Here is a 10,219-nt window from a genome sequence, read left to right as displayed (position 1 = left end):
TCGGGTCAGCAGCGGAGGGATGTGGAGGACTTTTGCCGTAGCTGTGAAGCATGTTCCTCGCACAAAGGGCCACAGGTGCAGTCCCGGGTTCAGCTTCAGCAGCAACCAGTAGGAGCTCCAGTGGACGTCGTGGGTCCATTTCCTTGTACAGACAGAGGAAACCATTATGTCTTCATGGCCATGGACTATTTTACCAAGTGGCCGGAAGCATATGCCATCCCAGACCAGGAGGCAGAGACTGTCGCTGATGCATTAGTGGAGGGGATGTTCAGCTGTTTTGGAACAGCAGAGACCCTTCATGGTCACCAGGGGTGTAACTTTGAGTCCAAGGTATTTGCTGCCATGTGCGAACGCCTTGGGATTAAGAAGACCCGCACCACCCCGCTTCACCCCCAGAGCAATGGTCTGGTGGAGAGGTTTAACAGGACGCTGGCCCAGCAGCTAGCTATCCTTACCTCAGTACACCAACAGGACTGGGACTACCATCTTCCCCCTGTTCTCATGGCCTACAGGTCGGCAGTCCAAGACTCCACCCAATGCTCGCCTGCCGTGCTTATGTTTGGGAGAAAGCTGAGGACCCCTGCCGAGCTGTCTTTCGTGAGGCCTCCGGACACGCCAGATGCGCCACCAGGCTGGGACTACATGAGGAAGCTGCAGGACTGGCTGGACTCTGCGCAATCCTACGCCTGGGAACAGCGGCAAAGGCAGGACTGGGCCAAAAAAAGGGATTATGACATCACCACTAAGGGGAGGCACTTCTGTACTGGGGAGCTTGTGTGGGTCTACAGTCCAAAGAGAAAGAAAGGACAGTGTCCTAAACTGGATAGCAGCTGGGTGTGGCCCTGCAGTGTCCTGGAACGATGAATAACAGAGAAAACCTGAGTTTAAATGAAGGATTTACAGGGAAAATGACAGGAACCAAAGATTTTTGACTACAGACTGAAATCAGAGATCTTATTAATGTGATACAACATGACACAAAGTCTGTCTTTAAAACATGTGTTTGACTTTAAGAGAAGTGTCCTGATCGATGGATGAGATTTGGATGCAGCTGTTACTTTAAATCCACTGAGAGTAAAACTTGGTCTGACAGCAGGAGAGACTGTCAGGATAAAGGAGCTGATCTGGTGATGATAAACAGCAAAGAGGAACAGGTGGGTGTGTTTGTTCATGTCTGTGTGATCTTTGATGGAACTGACAGTCATCTGTTACTTGTGTTTTTGACCTGCTGTCAGTCTGTGACCTGCTTCCTGTCTCCACTCTGATGGATTTCTCTCTGATTTCTGCACAATGGAAGAACTGAAAACTTTCATCACATTTAGTTCTTCCATCAGACAGATTCACAAGATGATGTTATTACAACAGAAGTGCTGAATTATGACTGGAGACAATAGTTTTGTCTCTGCTCCAATAGAAATTTGTCAATGAACTGAACATGAGAGGAGAGTCCTGGGTTGGTCTGAGAGCCAAAAACACATCATCAGGATATGAATGGGAATGGGTGGACGGATCACTGCTGACAGAAACGTGAGACATTAGTTTGTTTCTATTCCAGAGTTATTATTTCGAAGTGAAACATTGATGTTTTGGAAGATAGATCAGCAATACATGAGCTGAGCTATTTTCCAACAGCCCCACAAACTGAATGTAAAGAAAAGCAGAAATCCTTCTTTGAATGAACAGCTGTGCTTGAACTCTCTTCATCTGCAGTCTGTGATGACGTTCAGTTACAACAAGTCAGTTTGAAGAAATCAGGATTGAAAAATGTTCAAAGCAGCGACCGACACATTTCACTTTGTTCAATTTGTCTTCATGTTTTTTGTGCTGTAATGTTTCTTTTCTCACAGAAGAAAAACTGTTTCAGAGAATTCCTGTCTCTTCTTCTTTGGTGTTTGTAAAACTTCAGAACATATGAAGGAAGAAGCTTCAGTAAATATGACCTGATAGACACACATTTCAAAGTGATGTCTGTAAACAGCTGACAAAACCGTTTCAAACAGCAGAAAGTCAGCTCTGACTTCTTTTTATTCTCCATTTTTACAGCAGGAAGATTTCATATTCATCAAAGCTTGAAAGCTGTTTTAGTGTGCATGATGATTCTCAGAGAAAAGTCTAAAGGAGGGAAAGTGGGCGAGAAACCTGGGAAAGAAATACAGCAAATATTTATACTCATATTTATATGAATGTGACAATAGTTATGAGTTTAGTCCAGTTTCATATCAGATTTGATCTCTCTGACAGGTTCTGGGCAGAAGGAGAGAAGAGTACGAATTTCTTTTCCTATGGAGTCTGCTGTGACAATAATGCGAACTTGAAACAGGCAGTTGAACATTATGAAGGTTATAACTCAAATAAATGGATATGTGAGAAATGAGTTTGGTGCTTTGATGTAAATGTTTGAATAATCCAACCAAAGACACCTCACTATGAAATGTCCTGCATGAGCCTCAGACTCAGCTCACAGTTGTTACTTGTTCATTCTGCATCATATATTGATTACATATATTGTCCCTCTGTGCTCTGTGCTGTACAGTAAGGTTGGAAGTCATCCACACAAAAACTTGAAGTACTTCATTACTCTGTAGTTCCAGCAAATTGTTCTAATACAAGTCAAAGTGCAGCTTGTCTTTACTTTGGTTTACTTGGTTTATTCATCAGTCTGTTGGTCCTAAAACTTCAGTAAATGTCTTCTTGAGTTTCTCTCAAACAGCTGAAAGTAGCTGCTTCTTACTTTTAGCTACAAATCAGGAACCAAGAGACTGAAACCAGCACAAATTCAGTTTGTCAAACTTACAACGTGTGAATAAGTGAAGATGAGTCAGTTTAAAACAACTTTCCTTCTTCTTCTTCACTTACATCCAAACACAACTTTACCTTCCTGCTTAGTTTGCAGCGAGCTGCCTGCACAGCGTTAACACACTGAAGGTCAAAGTTCATGTCAGCATGACAGAAAGAAAAAGTGCAGAAACAACAACCCTCACAGTGGACACGGTTACAGTCTGATGACTCTGAACATGACTCGGGTCTTTTTGTAATGTGGGCCTTAGTCGTCTTTCATGAATCAGACAGTTTCAGAGCCAGTTTCCATGTGACACACTTCCTGCTTTGGACCCTTTACCTGCAGCCTGTATGTGTCCACATGTGATTGGTGCAAAGCTGACCTTTAACTAATGACCACAGACCCTGGTTGTGTTTCACTTCAGATGATTTTCAGCATTTCATTGAATTCTAACTGCATCAAAGACATTTCAGCGTTTCAATTCATCAAACTGACTTCAGATCTTGTTGCATGCTGTTAGTTTCTCTGCTGGTAAACTCGAAATAACTGAAGAGTTCACACTGACGCCATATTTCCTGCATCAGAAACATTCCTCTTTGCTCATTACTAACAATAGATATTGTGTGATGACAGCAGCTTCTGAGAAAGCTGTTTTTATGTTGCTGCTGCTGAGTTAAAGCTCAGTGTCTGTGCTTTATGACAAACATTTCAAATACAGCACATTTGTGGCTTTGCTTGTATTGCTGTACAAGTATCTATGTATTAATGCATGTAATGGAAAAGTTTTCCAAATTAAATGTAGAAAAGTATTTAAGCTGTCTGTGTTTGTGCTTTATTCTGCTGTTTCTGACTCATTCAGATTTGTAATTAATCACAGCTGCATCAATGAAATCTCAGTAATTAAACTGATGAATCTGAACTTCAGGTCTTGTTGAATTCTGTTTGTTTGTCTGTTTCCAACTGGAGACGGTGACAGTGACAGAGCGAACCTCTGCAGCACCGTGACGCCCCGTTAGCTTCTCTGCAGGTCAAAATAAAAACTCCTCAGCAGTTCACACTGACGTCATATTTCCGGTGTCACAAACTCTTCTTCTCTCTTCTCATTCTGTGGACTTACAACATGTAGAAACTGATGAAAGCAGCATCTAACAAAGGCATTTATGTGCATGTTGCTGCTGCTGAGTTCAGCCTCAGTGTCTCTGAGATATTCAGACAGGAAATGTTCAGAATGTTCTGGAGGTGTTTTAATGACTTCTTGAAGTCTTTGTTGTGTTTGTGGTTTGTTCTGCTGTTTCTGACTCATTCACATTTTTAATCCATTAAAACTGCATCAGTGAAAGTTTTGCATTTGAAGTGAACTGAACTTCAGATCTTGTTGGATGCTGTTAGTGCTCATAAATAACTCAGCGTTTCACACATCATGACGTGACAGGAAAACTGTGGCTCTCTTCTGGTTTGACTTCCTGGATATTTCCAGTTCAAAGCTGCCTGACTCAAAGAAACAGGCAGACAGTGACGGACGGTCAAATATCTTCTTAGCTTAAGATGTCGACACAAACTCAAGGTGTCCATGACTCCAGGGTGAAATACAGCAGAGGGACCCATGAGGATGGAAGAGGAAGAGAGCAAATCGAGGTGGAGATGTTAGACGATGGAGAGCAGAACCCTGCTGGTGGATTACAAGAAGCTGGTAAGTAGGAAAGAAATAAAAATACAAACTACAGATAATAAAGGGAGGAAGAAGAAGGAGCTCCAGAGTCCCTCATTAGTGCTCCATGAATGGACTCTTTGTGTATTTTCTCTGTAGATGAACACACCCAGAGAAAGCTTCCAGCTGTGGACAGCAGCTGTTTCAGAGCGTTTGAAGTGACCCTGGGAGTGCTGTACCTGCTGACTCTGGCTGGAATCTCAACACGCTGTGAGCAACTTTATTTTATCATGTTAGATTTGTGATTTTTAACATTTCAAGTGAAATTATTTGATGTTGTAGACCTGATTCTGTTTACTTCCTGTTCTCTCTTCATGTTACAGTTAGAAACAGTCACTCTGCAGAGTTTTATTATAAATGTTACACTACTGCTGAAATATGTTCACTACCTACAGGCTGGTTAGAAATGTGCTGGGGCCCAGCTAACTGATGACATCTACACTAAAGTAAATTAACTAAAGACAAGATAAACCTTTAACGTTAGTGGCTAACCACCAGCAGCTAAAGCTGAGGACACTGGAAAGGATTCACTCGTCACGTATGACTTTGAAGGTCACAGCTGGCTCCAGTTTTATGTAACCTAATGTATTTAATACTAAATCATATGTCAGGCAAAGATATGACCTCATAGGTAGACGCTTCTATCTCTGTCTCTACCTGAAAGTAGAGACACATTTATCTTCAGTTCCCCGCTTCCCATCGTTGGTGCTGATTTTGAACATTATGGAATTTCTCCTGATTTTCCACCCGGACAACAAAATTGAAAAACCATATCCCAGAATTCATAGCGCAGCCCAGCCAATTCCAGTTTCCAACAATGGATTTACTAAGCAGCTACTTAGTTTTAATATTACTCTTATTACTCTTTCTGGGTCACAAAATAAACTTTTAACATATTTTCAGGCGATTCAATACAATTTTATTTATATAGCGCCAAATCACAACAGCAGTCGCCTCAAGGCGCTTTAGATTGTACAGTAGATCGTACAATAATAGATATAGAGAAAATCCCAACAATCATGTGACCCCCTATGAGTAAGCACTTTGGTGACAGGAAGAAACCTCCGACAGAACCAGGCTCAGGGAGGGGCGGGGCCATCTGCTGCGACCGGTTGGCGAGAATATACCTGTGTAAACTTCTAACATCTGAGCCGGCGAGAACAACAAACTCCCGGCACATCGTTTTCAGACCCCCGCAGTCTTTTGCTACTCAGGTTAAACATGATATATGAGTCACTTTGATAACTTAAAAATGTTTTTGTTTGGCTTTTTCAGTGTTTTATTTGTTTTGAGTAAATCGGTTTGGCTGACATTAAAGTTATTAGATTAGATTAAATAAAACGTTATTAATCCCTCGGGAGGGTTCCTCTGGGGTTTTCACACAGCTGAATAAACGTCAAACAGGAAACTGATTAAACAGAAGTGTGAGATGGTTGAGAATTTACTCCAGCGTCCGGTTATATTTTAGATAGCAAGGAGCAGACGGCTGAGTTTCACTCCACCGAGACAGCCGTGACGTAATCCTGCAGGCTCGACCGTCCAATTTCACAGTCACTCACTTCCCGCCTACCTGGCTTTCGGAGGACCCCGCCCACTTATGCTGGGCATACACTGTGCGATTGTTGGCTCATTTTGAGCCGATTTTTCAGTCGTGCGACCGTTTTGGGGATCGGCCCGAGGTTCCGCCTCATCGTGTGTCGTGCATCGTGTAGTATATATGGGGTAATGAGAAGCGATTAACACCTCATGATCAGCTCTCGATCATCAATCGCTTTGTCGTAAGAAAATCAAACCTGTTTGAAATCCTGTCGGCCGTCGTGAGGGTGTCACCGCACGCCAAACACAGAAATGAAAGTGAAAAGACGGAGCAGCACGGCGGTGCAGCGTGTGATCTGGACACAAGCGATGGAGGCACAACTTGTAGAACTTTGGCTCATCTAAGCCTTTTCGGTGTGGCCTCACAAAATCATCACGACCACAGCAACTGTGAAAAGAGTTGGATGGACATTGCTGCTCAATCACAGCTGCCTGATCAATGTTTTTCATTAGCAATTTAGCAAAGTTGATGGTGGCGGTGTGTGTCTGTGTGAGTGAAAGACAGAGAGGGAGACAGATTTTGTGTTATAAGCTTCATGTTATGGACACACAGTGTGAGCGTTCAGGTCACATCAGATCATCGGGCCGTAGAGTGTGAGACCCTGCATCATGACGTACGAACTTCTAAACCCTGAGAGTCAATCACACAGTTTGAGCAGAAGCTGAATAACGTGACTGAAAAAAATCGCACCGTGTTTGCCCAGCTTTGGACCATGAAGGCCGGGTCCTCAGGTGGATGCAGCCTCTGAATCTGGACATCCTACGTCCAGATGAACAGAATCAAACTTTGGGGATGTTCTAACTGTACAGAGGGCTTTCTTATAAAGCAGGAAACAATTTCTCAAGCTCAAATGATGATCTTCTAAATTTGTGACATGCCATTTTCTCCACAGTGAGCCACGAATTCTGCTGGTTTGTGCTGCAAAATTTTTTGTTTGCGCCACTATCATTTTAAAGATAATAATAAAAGTTTCTAAAATTCAACCAGCCCCTTTCTTTACTGTGAAAAATGTGTGAAATATAAACCTGTATTGGATTTGTTTTTATCATGATCACAATCTTAAACCTAGTAATCAAACTACTTTATACTAGTAAAAAATTAGGTTAAAATATAGCACTTAAAATAAATTATGCATTCTGTTGGAGAAAAAACTTTAACTGTTGGTAACAAAATACAAAACTATCAGAACAATGTAGGCTTGTTTCCTGTTAGAAAAGGTACATGGAACTGTCTGAGCCTCTCAAGTCTAAGACAACAACTGAAAAATAACAGCTATTTCCATCATCTAACTCACAAAATAGAAAAAGGACTTTCTTTCATGAATTCTTGCCATCATTCCTTTGTGTAGAGCACAGCGTGAGCACATACGCTGGTGTTTTCAGATGCTATGCTTACATCCTTTCTTAAGTCATCATACATCTCTCAGACGCGCGGGTTCCTTTTATAGAATGTCATATAATGCCAAAGTGTTTCTGGTGTTGGGCCCTCCTGAAATGCAATGACTGCTTTCAGCATGAATTTCTCTCCTTGAAGTAGCAGAGTGGATGGGAATTCACTAAAACCTTTTTGGATTGTGAAAACTGTGCTCCAGAGTTTCTGTAGAGCATTTTCCAAAGTCTGTGTCAATCCAGACAAGTTCTCAGGCTGTAACGGTGATAAACAGTCCCTGTGCAAAGTTGCTTTCCTGATGAATCTGTTTTAAATGCTGTTGGAGATGGATCAGGATTTTGGATTATTCTTAGGCATGGAAACGCTACAAGGTTGAGCCCTTGTTCAACAGCAGACTGAAGGTGAGCTATGCCAGAAGCTGAAAGGACTGACAGATCAATGGGGACAAAAGGTATTTGCCTTGTGTTTGGTGTGTAAAGTTTGCAGTACTGGGTGGAACACTGTCTTGTGAAGTGAACACTTGGATTTTCTGTCATTGTTTTTTGAATTACTGTGGACACATGGCACTGTGCATCAACACGATGAACACCAGTCTTCAACTGAACAGGGCAGAATATTGAGCTCAGAACTTTTGCCCTTAAAGAACAGGTATGTTGAGTGATACCCTTTGAAGCAAGGGAATACTTTATTCTTCTCTGAACTACTCAACATGTTTTGAGTAGAAGGACTGTCACAGAAAGTGCAGCACAGACTTTGACAGAAAGCATTAAAGGCACAGGTGTTCAGTATTGTCCTTTGCCAATTTGACTGGCTGTTGATTATATCAATTTTTTTTAACAGCCCTAGCTTTACTTTTTTCTTTTTTACAGCTGGACCTGAGTGGAGCCATTCAGGGTAAGGGGAGAGGTATGAAGTCAATTTCCTCTTTTTTGGTGGAACTGCAAGGCCTCTCTAGTTTTCCAAAGATGCTGTATTTTCAATGTCCATATCGGTGCCAATTTTGGGCTCCTGAGAGGGGTTTTCATCAACTTCCTGCTCCACAGAGGCTTGGTGTGGATCCTGACGCTTTGCTGTACCATCCTGTCTGGCAACCTCTGCTTTTTTTCTTATTTGTTTTTTGTGGAACAGATCCGCATGTTGCCTTCAATGAAACCAAGATGACGTGCATTGAATTTATCTATCCTTAAAGGGATATTTTCATGCTTGAACAGGACATGTTTAATGTTCTTGAACATTAGCTGAAGTTGCAGTGAACCTTTTGCTCTGAAATAGGGGAACCATTACTCTAGTCCAGAGTGGTAGGTATCCTCCCAATCTTATTAGGTGTGGGACGAGCTCAGGTAGATAGTGCATATTGTCTCAATCACCATTAACTTCAGCATGGCACCTGTTCTCCTCAAAAATATCCGCCACCCACTGCCTTAAGTCAGTAGCACAAACAAAAGTTTTTGCAGCACAAACGTAGCACAAAAGTTTGACATCAATTTTTTTTGCTTTGGGTAGTGTGTGTGTGTGTGTGTGTGTGAGTGTGTGTGTGTGGGGGGGGGGCTGTTGACCTTTTGACCTTTACATTTTTATTAATATTTTTAAAATGATAGTGGGCTACTGGACCAAGAAGTCATCGGTGGGCAAGAGATGAAAATAGGACGTTGTTGGAATGCTACTTTGCCAGTAACCCTGGCGAAAGGGGTTACATGAATAGGATGAGGGACCTATGGAATCTTCGATTCCCAACATCCACAATGGTGACGAGACAACTTCTAGCTCAGTGTTCCAACATTCGAAAGAAGGGACTGCTCTCACAGCTAGAGATTGACATGGTACAATACAAATGCTAGGACAAGGGGAGCCAGGGTGCCAGGTCAGGGGGGGTGATATCATCACCACAGAAGGAAGCCTGAGGCTAAGATCAAGGTAGCACGGAGGGAGGTTAGTCAACAATTGGAGCTGCAGAAAGGTACGATGAAGAAGGTGCCTAAGAAGTACAGGAAGCTGTCCATTCCCGAGGCCTTGGAAATTTCCAAACAGCCTTGGCCAGGTGCTTGAAGAGGTACACCAGAGAGATCGAAGGCAGGAGAATAAACCAGCTGTTCTCCACAAAACCAGCCAAGGTGTGCTCTCAGTGGCAGGGGAACAACATGAGAACAGCACCACTAGGGTTGGAGGCAGATCAATACTGGAAGAGCATATGGGAGAAGGGGTGGCTGTAGCTCAGGTGGTAGAGCAGGTCATCTACTGATCGGAAGGTTGGTGGTTCGATTCCTGGCTTCCCCTAGTCTGCATGCCAAATATCCTTGGGCAAGATACTAACCCCAAATTGCTCTCCGATGCATCCATCAGAGTATGAATGTGTAGCTATGAAGCACTTAGAAAAATGTGCTTGTGCGAATGGGTGTGTATGGGTGAATGCACAAGTTGTGTAAAGCGCTTTGAGTGCTCAGATGAGTCTAGAATAGTAGAATAGCGCTATATAAGAACCATTCCATTTACCATTTCCCAGACGGCAGCCACCATTATCGAGACTAACAAGCTGATCTATACCATGGATCAGTGAGATGCTTGGCTACAAGTTGAACAGCCACAAGAGGAAACACATCCCATAACGGCAATGCTCAGTGGCTAGTGGATCTGAGGGCAGACCACAGCGACCTCCTGAACAAGGTTCAGTAACCATCACAGTGGCAGACATCCAAGAAAGGGTCTCCAATATGAAGAGTTGGACAGCACCAGGCCCCGACATGGTTCA

The 10,219-nt window shown here is 42.8% G+C and overlaps 1 long non-coding RNA gene across 1 annotated transcript; it reads left to right on the top strand.

The window, feature by feature from the left end:
• The first annotated feature begins 1,425 nt into the window (after positions 1-1,425).
• On the top strand, positions 1,426-3,593 carry LOC120435700. The gene is made up of 2 exons (XR_005609848.1): positions 1,426-1,527; positions 2,242-3,593. It is a non-coding gene; the product is annotated as an uncharacterized LOC120435700 (long non-coding RNA).
• The last annotated feature ends 6,626 nt before the right edge of the window (positions 3,594-10,219 follow it).

The sequence above is a fragment of the Oreochromis aureus genome, linkage group 22, assembly GCF_013358895.1.
Source record: "Oreochromis aureus strain Israel breed Guangdong linkage group 22, ZZ_aureus, whole genome shotgun sequence".
NCBI lineage: Eukaryota > Metazoa > Chordata > Actinopteri > Cichliformes > Cichlidae > Oreochromis > Oreochromis aureus.
The sequence above is the reverse complement of the archived record's forward strand: the minus strand, read 5'-3'. Positions and strand labels throughout refer to the sequence as shown.